Source organism: Adiantum capillus-veneris, chromosome 26 (genome assembly GCF_014529385.1).
Source record: "Adiantum capillus-veneris isolate H3 chromosome 26, ASM1452938v2, whole genome shotgun sequence".
Lineage (NCBI taxonomy): Eukaryota > Viridiplantae > Streptophyta > Polypodiopsida > Polypodiales > Pteridaceae > Adiantum > Adiantum capillus-veneris.
Window position 1 is genome coordinate 51,414,394 of NC_140956.1, and position 15,651 is coordinate 51,430,044.

A 15,651-nucleotide genomic window follows, 5' to 3' on the forward strand; every position below is an offset into this window, starting at 1 on the left:
ACTCGAATGAGACCATTAAGTTGGTAACAATTGTAGTAATAATGCGAGACAAAGGGAAAGAATAAGCAAGTAGCTCACAATTTGTGTAATATCCCACTTGAATCAAACTAATTGTATATAAGTAGGGTAGCTCAACCAAATGAGCATAGCATACTAGAAAAAACGCATCAAATTTTCCATAAACGGGCATGACACAATCATAAATGTAATTCTACCTCAAAGAAAGACAATTGCAATATATTGGTGAACATAAACATAAACATAAATATCTCAATTATCTCAGCCAAAAAAAACATACAAGTCAGTATAAACTCTAAGGGAAATTTGAAACAACAATGCATAACCATAGACAATTTGCCAAACCTACATCAAGAGAGTATGTGAGCACAATAGGGATTATAGGTAACATGCACGCATATACATGCATCATGCAAAACAACCATGTGGATTTGATCATCCATGAAGTGTTTGAAGTGCCACTTAAGTATCATAATACTTGGCTTCCCCAAGTATTATGATATATCATAGTTTTATGATTTCTTCTAGGGATTATAGGTAGCATGTAGGCATATACATGCATCATGCAAAACAACCATGTACGATTTGATCATCCATGAAGTGGTTGAAGTCCCACTTAAGTATCATAATACTTGGCTTCCCCAAGTATCATGATATATCATATTTTTATCATTTCTTCTAGGGATTATAGGTTGCATGCATTCATATACATGCATCATGCAAAACAACCATGCAGGATTTTATCATCCATGAAGTGGTTGAAGTCCCAGCTAAAGGCCTAATTTTCCTTAATTGAATCTATCTACAGTAGGGTAGGATACTTTGCGTTCTTAAACCTCAGTGTCTCCTCCTTGCAAGGGGGGTTGCCCACGGACTGCTTGCCCTATCGTCCTCCTCACAGGAGAGGTGTTCCACGACTTGGTGACCCCGACATGCAACTTGCTCATGCAAGGTTGTGTGGCTCCCCTCCTCCACGACTTTGCCTTTCCCAAAAAAGAACCAAGCTCTTGATACCAATGTTAGACAAGGGGAACTAGAACCTAGGAGTCCACCACCCAACCATCCACTATATAGCATAGCTCGTGGCCCTTTGACCTAGTTGGACTCCCTTTCCACACTGCCTAGCCCAGCCCTCTCCTTGTCTAGTCCGGCCTTGCCGGTGTCCTGACATGACCATTAAGTTCAAATCTCCAGGTACACATCTATTGATTTGGTGTTATCCATTTTTTAGTGTGTTTTTCTTGGTTTCAAGTCATATAAATCTGCTTGAATATTTTAAAGCCATGCCAAGGGCATGTCGGAACAAAATATTTTGGGCCGTAGTGTCCAATATACATTATGCTGTTATGAACCCACTGGTCGGGTTCGATTTGGCACATGTTATCACATGGGATACAACATGGTCTAGGAACTCAAGGAGTCCAGTTTAGCCAATGTGGAGCAATGATAATGAGGGTCCCTCTCACTCTTGTCGCAGAGTTTTTTGCAGTTACCTCCACACACAAGTACATCTTGTACTTGATGGATGTCACTTTTTCGGCCATCCTTATTTGAGACATATTCCACATGTGAGAATATGAGTCTCTGGGACTAACTAGCGCCTAATTCCTAATGATGTGTTGCGACGAGGTCCTTATGTGCTGACTGCATCCGTTTATTAGAACATTTACAGCACACTATATCAGGATTTTCAGTGGCCAAAAATTGTCGAGTACTAAGTACAGACTTGTTCCGATTACAAGTGCTGTGAAACCACCTTAACGGAGAGTCGTTTCTACATATAGCCAAGTATGCTATGTTCATGATAATGTCTCATGGTTGGTACCTAGGTGTGACTGGGTTGTCGCATTCTGATATGGTCCAACTTTTGTTGCCAAGCTTTCTCGTATGTACCGTGGAAAGTCTCGTCACATGAAATTGCAGTTCGGATATATTTGTGTTAAATTCATGCACACTAGGTCTTATGGGCCCTAGTGTTTAACATAAATTTATTTGGAGCGGCATGCAAATTCATGGACTTTATTCTTTTGCACCCTTTTGTACTCCCTATGCAATCTCTCTTGCAGATTTTGTATGAGTTTACACCTTGCCATACAAGGCAATGGCTCAGTATGGGTGCCTGGGGTTGGATGGTCTAAACTCTATGAGCTTACTCCACTCCAACCCGCTTTCAACCTAGTTGGTTGTCTCCATTCCATGTCCAATATATGGCTGGATACTCAATGGTTGAGTCCTAGTTTATCATCAGTTGTAGAAGACTGTCTGTAAGTGGTTGAGGGAAAGCATCTCACTCTTACTGCTGCTATTCATCCCGCGTTTGATGGGCAACTTACAAGTATTTTTGGCTAAAGGATCTGCTAAGAGCATACGTTAGCGCAATGCATTTTGAATGGGCGATTCTCTCCCTATTCTAGTGTTTGCTTAAGTAAGGTTTTCAACTTTGAATACCTTTTGTGGTGGGGTTGGATACCGTCTCAATAGTTTCATAAGTCAAGGAATTAATAGGTGTGCTGACAAAGTATGTTGGCAGGTAACCTTCATTAGGGGTGAACATGTAGTTCTGTGTGTTCCAAAATGTTCAGAAGTCTGACATAAGGACACACCCTATTCTACTTCTTAGTAGCTATGAAATTTTTAAGATACTCACGCAAGTTGGAAATCTGGCTCACAACTTCATGGAAAGTTGCACAAAGGTTTTCTTGCATTATTTATTTACCTTCAGAAGATCTGAAAATTGGTTATGCCTTTGAACAACTCTTAGTTGTGGTTACTCCTTTACATTACTCAAGTGAGTTATAAATGGAGTTACCATTTAGACCCAAGTGCTTGCAAAAGGACAACAATGTTGAAAATCAAGATATTGCTCTTGGTTTCATTGAACCTCCTCACTACATCAAGTATCAGCTGGCCCGTGTATGGGATGCCAACAAGGAAACATCAGTGTTCTTACGAAGATACTACCACTTGTGTTTTTGAGGACGAAAACGCTTCTCCAAGGGGGAAGGAATGTTAGGCCAATGGCTAGAGGGCAGGACCCGACCTAGGGGAGTCAAGGACTTAGGCCAAGGGCCGGGCTGAAGGTGTGGACAGGGGATCCATTTAGGGAAAGGGCCATGGGCTGTCCTATAATAGGTTGGCTGGGAGGAGGATCCAGGAGGGAGTCTCCCTATGGTCTTTCAATAGTACTCCTGGTTTTGCCTCTGTTGTCCTTTTCCTTGCTCTGCATTTCTGACAAATGCATACTGTTGCTGCACCAAATGCACGGATAAACTTTCAGGCTGAGTAGTGATGCGACTCATTGCTGCTCTTCTGATGCCTCTTGTGGTTGGGTTCTATGAGCAGTTGTTGCAGTCTCACTGGGGTTAGTTGGACTGAGCTTGATTCCTCTGACTTGTTGAATCTTGCTTGTATGCACAGCTTCTTGTCTTTAGGGTGGGCTACTTCCGCTGCCAAATCATACGTTGTAGGGAATCTCCCCTTTACCTTCTCTTTAAGCAACGACCACAGGCCAGTAATAAAACGGTCCTTCTTCAAAAAATTAGGTTCTCCTTCATCTTCCTCCAGTGAGGCAACCCATTGCTCCTATAAATCCACAAACTTGGATTCGTAAGTGGCATACTCTAGCAGACTACAATGCTTTAACTCTGTCAGCAGCTGCCATAAATTTTCTGAGGTTGTGCCTTCACCAAACCTCTTCACAAAGGCAGCATGTAGTACGTGACATGCATTCTTGGTAGCTTGGGGCAAAGCATTGTACCAAGACTTGGCCTCTACTTTCATCAATAGAGGAAAAATTCGTAGCCGTGAGGCATCATCATCCTTGCTGGAAACCACACAAGCGATGTCAAAGTCATCCAGAAAATTGGTGGTGATGTCTTCTTCCTTCTTGCCACTGAATGTGGGAAAAGAGACACTTGCCATGGTAGTAACTCAATGAGCAGATATTACAAACCCCTTTTTTTAAAATTTACAAATGACATCAGCGGCTCATAGTGGATTTCTTATAGGGTTGGGTGGATAGATTTAAATAGGATAAAAATGGAAACATTGAAAGAGTGGCGGTAATCCAACACGGGGAGAATAATAGGATTTGGGGAGATAAGGATTTATCGTAGCAGCGGAGCACCAAACAGATACACAGTCTTTTGTTGATAGAAGATTTTTCTATCTACTTAAATATTCACATGCATGTGTTGCAGAAACCTAAACGAAAAGACTTCTGGCCTATTGCTATTATCCATGTCGGGTGTAGGGAACTGATTGCTATAGTTGCATACCTCAAGTGTTGACAAGGTGACACCTTCACCACATGCCTCTACCTCCTGTTCAAGTCCGCAGAATCCTCCACATTAGGTTCAAAACAGACTGGGTGAGAAGAGTATACCTGAATCGGCTTTTCATTTTGCATGCGGCGGTGGCGCTTCGGTGGTCGTACTTCACTTGAGTTCTCTAGGCCTAGAGGGAGCGTAAGCCCACTTGCATCCACCAAACGCTTTAGGCTTTGTGTCTTGGACTTTGTGGTTGATGTCGTTGACGAATCTTCTCAGACCATAAGAGAGAAAACACTTGGTGCTACACAAAATCTGACTATCGTGAGAGTGCTGCGGTTCTCAAAATAAAAACTCACCGTTCTTTCTTCACCTCCTATATCGGCTCTCATTGACAGAATGCTTTGGTTGACGATAGTTGATGACATTTTGTAGCCCCCCACTTGATGCTCTTGATTTGCGGTTAGCACAAGCAATGAGAGATGGGGAGCTTGCCTCTTGGATATTGGTGACGCTACACCCTGGCAGTAGTATTTTAATGAAGGCGGTCAGTGTTTCTTCAATCTCCTGCTCCTCCGTTCTCCAGTTGGAGAATTCTTGCAGCCATTCGTCCATGGTCGACGATGTGTGTTATTTTCAGCATTGTAAATCGGAGGTTTTTAAGAAGCCCTCCTCACTAAGGGCACCAAATGATGGGTGCAAAGTGCGACACGGACCCCGACGGCCTCAAAACTCCAGGATCGTGCACGCCGAGCTGGCCACAAGAAATGAACAAGGGGCACCACCTAGCTTTGAGCAGTTAGGACGCAGACAACGGTGATTTAAAATAGCACAAACACTGCACACACACACAGAGAGAGAGAGAGAGAGAGAGAGAGAGAGAGAGAGAGAGAGAGAGAGAGAGAGAGAGAGAGAGAGAGAGAGAGAGAGAGAGAGAGAGAGAGAGAGAGAGAGAGAGAGAGACGTAGGTGATGAAAAACCTTCGAAATGTGAGGGAAACGTAAATCAATGTGATATTTACAGAAACCTTAGCTTCGGCGAGATGGCGACTATGGTGATAGAGAGAGAGAGAGAGAGAGAGAGAGAGAGAGAGAGAGAGAGAGAGAGAGAGAGAGAGAGAGAGAGAGAGAGAGAGAGAGAGAGAGAGAGAGAGAGAGAGAGAGAGTGAGCCTATAGTGCGTTCTCTAGAGGTGATTCATAAGCATGAAGATTCTAATCTTTTGTGTGTGTGGCAAACCCTTGGAGTCAGGGTGTGGACATGGTTTCCTTCTCATAGTGCTAATTTCCCAAACCCCAATGCTCAAGTACCGCCCAAGATGTTATACCACTCTCCCAGAGTGTTCCCCCAAAATGTTGCCCCAAAATCCCCTCTCCTTCCTCTTCAAGTGTTGAAAGTCCCACGATAGTGACCTCTTAGTGCCCTTTTATAGGTGTTGGCTGCATTAGGTTAGGGTAATCTGATTAGGTTAGGGCCCTAATAAAGAGAGACAAAGCAAGGAGTTGGGTCCCAGATGGTTGACCCTTGCTTTGTCTTAGGAGGATTTTAAAATGATATCTCCTAGGTGGGCCTTTGTGACCAGCACCTAGAGAGAGGTGATAATTTACAATGGGTTTTTATACAGATTTTTGGCTTGAAACTAGAAAATAATAATAACCTATAGATGTTACTGCAAAGCTGCATCGTGGACGAGATGCTGACGAATGGCGGCCTCGTTGGTGCGTCGGTGTAGTGCATTTTCCAGTTTCCGGGCTGGCCGGGGCATGCCTTCCGTGTCACTTCTTGATTTTAGGTTTTCGCTACGTGATTTTGCCGTCCTTCTTTGGTGTTGGGTGTCAACATCGAATTCCTTCGCTTTTTACTTTTTTGTGGGTGCGTATACGCGTGCGTGTATTGTGTGTGTATGTGCATGTGTGTATGTGAGGGTTTGAATGTACGCCTGCGTGTGTGCGTGCTTGCGTATGTATGTGCATGTGTTTGTTTGTGCTCGTAGGTTCATATGCGGGTGTGTGTATGTGTATGTTACTCTGTGAGTGACGAGATGCTTGTGAGTGTGTGTGCGTATGTATATGGTTTGTGTGTGGGTGTGTAAGTGTGTGTGTGTGTGTCGGCAAGAGGGTGTGTGGGAACAAGAGAGAAAGAGAGGGATTATTTTATATATATATATATATATACATATATATATATATATATATATTACTAGCTGCTTACTACGCAAGAAAAGAGAGAGAGAGAACAAGAGTGAGTGAGATAGATAGAGAGATAGAGAGAGAGAGAGAGAGAGAGAGAGAGAGAGAGAGAGAGAGAGAGAGAGAGAGAGAGAGAGAGAGAGAGAGAGAGAACTATGCTGCCTTCTTGCTGTACTATGGCATCCCCATATTGCTGGCCAAGAGAGATAGGGAAAGGGAGAGGGAGCGTGAGTGGAAGATGAGGGGAGGGGGAGAGGAAGTGGGGTGAGAGGGAGGATATGTGTGTGTGTGTGTGTTGGTGTGTGTTTGTATATAGAGAGAGAGTTTAAAAACTGCGTAGCTATGCCATGCATGGTGGGTACCGACGCCGAGGGGAAGAGAGAGAGAGAGGGAGCGTGAGGGAGCGAGAGGGGGAAGAGAGGGAGGGAGAGTGTGTGTGGTGGTGGGTTGAGAGAGAGAGAGAGAGAGAGAGAGAGAGAGAGAGAGAGAGAGAGAGAGAGAGACATTAGGAGAAATATGAACCTTGCATGGGCCTTGTAAGGAATCCTAATTTTTAGGGATTAAGGCTAATGTTGTGTGGGGTTAAGGGGGCAAGGGCATTGAAGAAGGTAGTTTTGAGTAGGCTTTTCTATCCTTTTTTAAGACAAATGTAGGATGTGGACCTAAGGGGTTACTTTCTCTCTTTAGTTTTTTTTAAAGTGAAGGAAGCATAGGGACGTGACCAAATAAGCAAAAACGTGGGTCACTAAGAGTCAAAATTTGACTTTTTTTAAAAATATTCATTTACTTATTTTTTATTTAAAACTCCCTCCCAACATATATACATATCTAGAAATCATTTTTTGACCCATTTTTTAACCCACAAGCTTAGAAAGTCCATTTTTTTTAAAAATATTTTCTCCCAAAAAGTTAAAAACACTTTGTTCTCTCCTCCTCCTCCCTCGTTCCTCCTCTCTCCCTCTCCTCTCCCTCCCTGCCCCTACCTTCCTCCTCCTCCCCAATCTCTCTCTCCCCCCCCTCCCTCCTTCTCTCCTCGCATCTTCCTCAATCTCCCTACCCCTCCTCCTCTATCTTTTCATCATTTGCTTCCTCACGCAACAGCTTCCATGGTGCTCACGGACATCACAAATGGTTTGCTTCCACCACCACGTACCTTTGCACACCAAAAGCATACATATTTGCTTACCCACGGCATTTGCACCGAAGACCGCTAGTGAGGGTGATCAAAGGTCATCACAGGAACGTCGTACTACTTGTGAGACCAATGTTGACATTTGGGTGGATGGCCATTTGTACCCTTACAATCCTATAAGCGCTTCCATCCATCCTTTAATAGCCTTTTGACATTTCTTCAATTTCTTGGGAGGGGAGAAGCAGGCTTGTTAGGCTATTACAAGCGGTTGTGTATGGGTGCAGGTGCTTCTTTGCATATGTGGATGCACGAATTTCAAGCTCTTCACCTCAAGACGACGACATTACAAGAGAGTGTTGCCTCGCCGGAGAGGGTGGTTAAAACTCTTGAACAACAAATGCAAGAAAAGGAGTCCCACATTAAGAAGCTTGCCAACACCATCACATACTTGAAAGGAACACCCCTTGGTGCAAGGGAACGCAAACGCACGTATTCATCCATTGAAACTCTTGCACCTTCGGGAGGAGCACGCAAACGACGAGTTATAGTCATAAGGTGATTTGGTCTTTACTTGCATGATGCATTCTTACTTCACACTATTTTCTAACATTTATTTTTATTTGTTGCTAGAAACTTCATCTAGGAGGCATACGATGGAACACGCCAAGATGATCGAGTCAACCTTCTCACTAGTTGTGTCAATACCCAGGATGCGATTTCTATCTTACAATCACCTGGAGGTAAGCACATTAAGGATGCAGTCACCAAGGACCTTATGCGTAAATTGAGAAATGTGGTTAGTGATGATGACGTGCAACAAGCTTGTGATGAGGCTGGAATCAGCACCAAATCCTATCAGGCTATTTTCCAACTCCTAAAGGATGCCCTCAAAGAGCATGGCATTGTGGAAAACCTATTTCCCGCTCCTCACAAGGTCAACCTCGCAAAGAAGGCCACAAACAAAGATGTGTTCTCCCGCATTGGAACATACCTACACATTGAGGACACAATGCCAACTTCCCTTTATGCTTCGTGCGCAACAAAGGCAAGGAGAAAAGGTAAGAAACAATCCATAAGACCTTCGGAGAAGGGCTTTCCTTACACAATGTGGAACAATATTTTGTGGATCTTAGAAGGCTTCAACAAGCCATGCTTAGATTTTACAAGTTACCTAAAGAAGGTGACACACTTTACTTTTTTCTTTGGTATTGTTCTTATCATAGACTCTAAAGTTTAAGGTCTTGGCACTATTTATTTTGTAGTTCTTGACACAAAGGTCGCTTTTGTCGTGAAACTTGATGAGTGTCAAATAGTGAAAGGCCGAAGGTTAGAGAGGCTAAGTGTCACTGGCCCTTTTGCAAACCAAGCGAAGAGATTCAGTCCATCTCCCACCCCATCTTTTAGCTGCAATCAGAGAAAGACATTTGGTGGTTGGGTACTATTGAGGTGCCCAAAGAGACGAATGGAGTACTTTCATGGATTTTTGAGAGAACTCCATGGATCACAGAAGTAATACACTCCCAAATTGCAGGTCAGAAGTTGGAGATTGAGGATTTTGGTAGTTATGATGTGGAGTGGCACTTAGCTGGGGATTTGAAGACCATAAAGTGTTTGCTTGGCTGCAAACAAGGGGCTTCTTCTCTCATGCCTTGTCCATTTTGCACTCGAGGGTACAAACCTAATGGACAAAAATCACATAAGAGCACTGCAAAGGTCAGTTCCATGCTTCCATGGAAAGGGCATGGAGAACAAGGGTTAGATTGTCGTGATGTTGGAGATGAAGGTAGAGAATGAGAAGTGTCCATTCTGAGATGTCCCATGCTCAATGCCCCAGAGCGTGATCAAAAGGACCACGCTTGGAATACAATTTTTCCATTTTCTCTATCGAATGTACATTTTTGTACATTAATTTTTGTACATTACATGCATTCAAGCGCATATTGAAGCTCCACATTGACTATGCTTTCACAATGAAACCATTGGAAAAGTCCCAGGAAGCGATCGAAAGAGTGGAGATACTCTTGAATTCCATTGGCTGTCACGGTGGAAATGTGTCTATCGTTGCTGCAAAGAACAGAGGGGAGGCCCATGAAATTGCTCAACAAGTGTCAATGAGTGGAAAAAAAGATAAACACTTTTTGAAGAAAGTTTCCCAAGGAAAGCCAAGTCGATATGATGCTTAAAATAGCTCCAACTAGCAGGCAGGCAACCTTTGGGAGCTTTGGAAGGAGTTATGCAAAGCTACTACTGACAATGATTCATATGGCGAGCTTGCAAACAAGCACAAGCAAGTTTGGACACATTTTGATAAAATGGTCAAGATTATGGGCCTTAACAGCACAATAGAAGAACAACGCCAATCATTTCAAGAAGCCTTGACGGATTTTACCAAGGTCTTCACCCTTTCTTGGGGTGAAAATAACATCACACATTACATGGTAAGTTATGTTACGTGGTGTATTTATTAAAAGGGATTGTTTTTATTAAATAATGTGGATCGTTTACTCATGTGAACAACATATCTTGTTTTTTGTGCATGGTGCATTTATTATGCACAAGTATGGATCTTTAGAAATTTTTAGCACTCAAGGCATGGAGAAGTCCCATTATCGAGAAAGGGGAGTGTACTTCAAAAATACTCGACATGGTGGTGGAATGGTGCAATCCAATTATTTGGAGGAGATGTTCAACTGGTTTTTTTGCACAACATTTGCTCGTAAGCTCACAATGGAGCATGTGCGACAATCCAAGATTGCTATTGAAGTGCGGAAATGGAGTCGTCAAGAGCATAGCAACAAGTGGCATATGTCGCAAGGTCCCGCCAAGCATGCTGCATGGTGGTGATGCAGAGTGCAACAAGGATCAAAGTGGATTCTGTGCGAGTCACTACGTGAACGCAGGGTCCAAATCTTAGCGACATGTTTACTTAAAAAATAATAGTTTTTTTTCAAAATTAGTGTAAACAGGGCTCTTATAAATATTGCATGCTCTCATAAACCACTCATTTCTTAAGAATAGGTGACCTCTTACCATACAAAATGGCATGCACCAAACAAACCACAAAAGAGCATCCGCCTGCCATAAAAACACCCTCCAAGGATGTGAGAAGCCGGCATGGATTAAAGGCACAAGAAAATGGCCACGAATACCTGGCCGTTCCAGGAACTCTTCTGGCAGTGGGCATGGTAGTAGGGCACCAGAGTCATCGAGGGCTGTTGAATCTCCATGTCCTCAAGATATAACACCTAGAAAAAGAATGAAGTAACGTGCCCAACGCTGGAGAGAAGAAGAGGGCCAACAAACAACAAAGTCCGATAGGGAGGAGCCGTCACGCCACCAATCACAAGAAGGACCATCCAGGACTCGGGTGGTCCATACAGACGCTGAATTAGAGAGTGAGCCACCATGGCTGTGACCTAAAATACCGCGCACACATCGGGTGTCCGTTGGGGGGAAGATACTGCCTCGAGGCCAGGGAGCTCTCCCCACAGCACAAGATCGGGAGCCAAGGGAAGAGGATGAATCAGAAGAGGCTGCAGATCCAGCCCCTAAGCATGTAAACATGCGCAAGTCTATGTTTTTCAAGAAGCCTAAACGCCACCAGCCAACAAATGTGCAAGTGCCCCCAAGCCAACCGCAGCGGCGCCGAAAAATAGCAAGGGCATTCACAGAAATCTGCCACTACCATAAGACTACAAAGCTTTTGATTTGATGCGCCCCCTTTGCTCGCACAATGAAGGAGGTGCTTCAAAGCTATGGAAATCAGTATAGAATGCAAGCAATAGCGCTAGAGGCTATTCAAGAAGCTACAGAGGCCCACATCATTTCGGTGTTGGAAGATACCAACCTATGCACCATTCATGCAAAGCGAGTGACAGTACAACCAAAAGATATGCAGCTTGCACATCGATTGCGGTGAGACTTAAAGCATTAGCCGAAGTTACCCCTCTTTTTGTATTGCACACCCTTATCTTTGTAATGTTTTGACTTTGCAATGACAATATGATCAACAGTTGTGTCTATTGTGTCTATTATCTTTGTAATGAGATGACTTTGCAATTTCAAGTTCTGTTTACCCATAAGATATTAAAAAAGTTAACATATTGTGAAACTAGGTGTCTATGCAACAATAAATTAGGTTTTTCAAATGTCCAATGTAATTGGGCCTTTTGGTACAGTTAATGAATTGCTTTCAGTTAGTTTATGTATTTTAAGTATCCTAGGGGGTAGAGCTAAAGTTTTGGATGGCCCATTTGCGCGCCCTTGTGGCCACCCTTTTTTTGGCACCTGGTAGGCTTCTCTACCCCCTAGGATACTTACAAAACACAAATTTACTGAAAGCAATTGGTTTTGCATCATTACTTTAGATGGAGCCTTGTGGCCACCCTTTTTTTGGAAATTTCAAGCTTTGAATTCCCCATAGGATATTAGAAAAGTTAACATATTGTGAAACCAAGTGTCTATGCAACATTAATTTAGATTTTTCAAATGTCCAATGTAATTGGGCTTTTTGGTGCAGGGGTGTACTAGGTAGAGCTAAAGTAGGTGATAGTGTGCTGGAAAACTTAAATTCAGAGTTGATTTCACCTTTTCTAGTGTCCTTGAGTGTTAACATATGCTGAAATTGCCAAAAAAAGGGTGGCCACAATGCTCCATCTAAAGTAATGATGCAAAACCAATTGCTTTCAATAAATTTGTGTTTTTAAAGTATCCTAGGGGGTACATAAGCCTACCAAGTGCCAAAAAAAGGGTGGCCACAAGGGCGCGCAAATGGGCCATCCAAAACTGGTGGATGGGCCATTTGCGCGCCCATGTGGCCACCCCTTTTTTGGCACCTGGTAGGCATCTCTACCCCCTAGGATACTTAAAATACATAAATTAACTCAAAACAATGGGTTTTGCATCATTACTTTAGAGAAACCACTTCTCACTCAAATGTGTTTTATACTGTCCACAATATCATGTGCATCCAACTTCCGTTGTGTTGTTACTTCAAGCAAAAACGACAGCTATTGAAACATATCACCAATAAAAACAATTTTCAAGATTGACAAATCACATTTAGAAGAATTTGCAAGATAGAGAGACAATTCCGAATATTTTTTATTACTTCCAAAACGGTGATTTTACATCATGTATTTGAGGAGTTCATAATTTTCTTGTCCATTTTCTGGCGCCTATCTTGCGCGTAAGGAAACTCCCCAATCAAGAGGGACTGTGCTATGGCCTTTGGGTCAGTTGAGCCAATGGAAGCATGTATCCCTATCTGGGAAAGCACTTTACCATGGAAGCCAGTGCCAAACGCTCTGCATACAAGTGATCCACGCACTAGGAACACAAGATGCGCAATTTGAGCAATGGTGCTCAAACATAAAAACTTGCTCAAAGCATTCAACGACCAAGACATAAAATGGGCTTGGGGAGTAAATTCATTATGGATAATGGCCACATCGCCAGGGGGGAGTTGTCCTAGGTAATGTGCAAGGGAAGCTTGAGGTCCAAAGCCCGTCCACTTGCCACCCGTCCTTGCAGAAAAATCATCAAGCTCCATGACGTTCTGTCATAAACCGATGAAGGTTGAGAAAAATGACAATGAAGGATAAAATAGTAACATGAAAATTAGGATACAATTTACCTCCAGCTCCTTGTCATCCTCCTTCCTGTTGCCCTTTGCATCCAAGTCAATGCTCCCATGCACCGCAGCTACGAGCTTTGGATCATCAGATGGGAGGTTGCATAATGGCATAGGCATCCTAGCGGCCTCAACCTTGTCTTGCGTGGCTTGGAATTCTTCCTCAACCACATGCAATTGCTCTGTTGCTAGGACCTCCGCACATACAACTGCAATAGTGTCAGCAACAGAGTCCCCAACTGGCAAGATCTTGCTTTCTAGGGCATCTGACGTATTGTCTAAGGGACATTTGGTGCTATTGCATAGCACGCTCAAGCATTCATCCATGCGCAGGCCAAATGATTTCTCCAAATCATGCATAAACACATACTCCTCCCCATCCACTACCACTGAGGAGAAGCGGCTGATTTCTACCTTTGGGATAGCCACATCCGTCAATGGTAGTGGCACTGGAGTGCCACTAGGGCCAGCCACAACTATGGATTTCTCAACCACTTCCTCGAGCCCCGTGGGGTACTCAAGCCGGAGTGTCTTTCCTTCCATTGCAAGGTTCATGGGGATGACCTCCTGCTCCTTGGTGTCCTTGATAAAGGACCCAACCTGAAGGTGTGGTAAGCGGAGCTCCTCCAAATCAGGTTCCTCGCTCACCAAGAAGATAAATGTTGCGAGCCGAGAAAGGTGCTCCACCCCCAACTTGCGCTTCTTGAGCACTGACACCCTTGGGGCTTGCTCGTCCAAGAAATAGCCTGCGTTGGTGGCAATTCCTTAGAATTTTCGCAACCGCTTGGAGAATGGGCGATCACCTTTGTGTATATAGCACAAAAGATCGCAAGGCACCAAAATCCTTGCATGTGGGGAGATAGATACATAATATTTTATGATGTGCTCCTCCATGAATGCGAAAATCTCGGCAAATGCATCCATGTGAAGGGAAATTGTGGCGTCAAGGTCAGGGAGACGAGTAAAGAAGGTGTGGAGGTCCAACTTCCCTTTGTATTTGGTGTCCTCGAGGAAGAGGATGAAGCGTGACAAAGGGGTGGATGTGGGTGCAGATGCAGAGGCTCTGGAAGCATCCATGTCTAGCCTGGGGTGTAGATAGAGAGTGGAGGAGCTCAAGAGTTGCAAAAGTGAAAATAGTGAATGAGTTATGCGGCCCCCCTTTTATAATGATCCCTTTTTTAAGGACATTAAAAAAAAAGGCACTTTCACCAAAAAATGATCTCTCATGTCAATGCAAAAAATTATATTCAAAGACATGATTTGCCAAAGAAAATCATGTTGATTACATCGGGGACCGTTTTCAAAATTGCAAGAGTTACAAAGTTATAAGATCGATAGCATAGTTCCATCCATCCCCCAATCCTCCTCGACCTTCAATTTGTCTTCCATTCTCTTCCCAATCTGTGAAAATTCATTACAATAAGTATCCAATGATCGACAAACTATGATGTATTGAAAATGTGGTGGAAGGATTCTCACCTTGTGACCTTGTAAATGAAATTGTGCTTGTTGAAGGGCCTCAAAACCCATAATAACCAAATGTTCTCGCACATTACTGAGAGTCCAATGCTTATTCACTCGGACTGCCTCCAAAGCATCGTTGGGCATCTTCACTGCAATGTCAAAGCTTGCAATAGTGTCGTCTACACTCTGTAAGGGAGTCCACACTCCAAGTTTGCACATCCAACGATCATAGTGAAATTGTATGTACAAGGAGGTAAAGGATTTCAAATAACGCTTTCCAATAATTGAAGCTCCAACCTTACAACGGTACCGGTCCCCGTTGTGCATGCCCTCCACAAAACCTCAGTCCTCTCCTAAAAGCCTTCCTAATTCCTCATAATGCACATCTTTACATACAAGCATTGTGGTAGTCTCCACAAATCCAAACTCTTTAAAAATGTGCACAAAAGAATGAGTAGGAAAACACCAACTCAAGTCCACAGACTTAGAAGCTTTAGAGTATTTCAAAGAGTTTTGGACATCTATTATCATCTTTTTCTTGAAAGATGCTACCGACCACAAATCTGGCACCGGCCACTCCATACTTAATAAGGATGTCACTTTGATGGGTTCAAGCGTTCCAAACGCTTGTGTAGAAGTAGGCACAATATAGGAGTGAGAATAGAAGAAAATCCTTCTTTGAACTAGTTTGGTTGGGCAAAGATGTGGGAACATTGTTGCTCCAATATCCGTATGTATAGCATTGAATGTGCCGGAGAGAGTATGTAGTGGCTGCTCCTCCACCAACATGGATGGAAATATGACTATAAATGCATGAAAAATCTTAAGTATGAAACCATAATAACATTACGCTGTGATTTCACACCTAGCTTTGTATTCTCAAAACATGTACTTACAATGTGTTGGAAATCGAGGTGGTTGTTGCAATTGTATGGTTGACATTGAGAAAA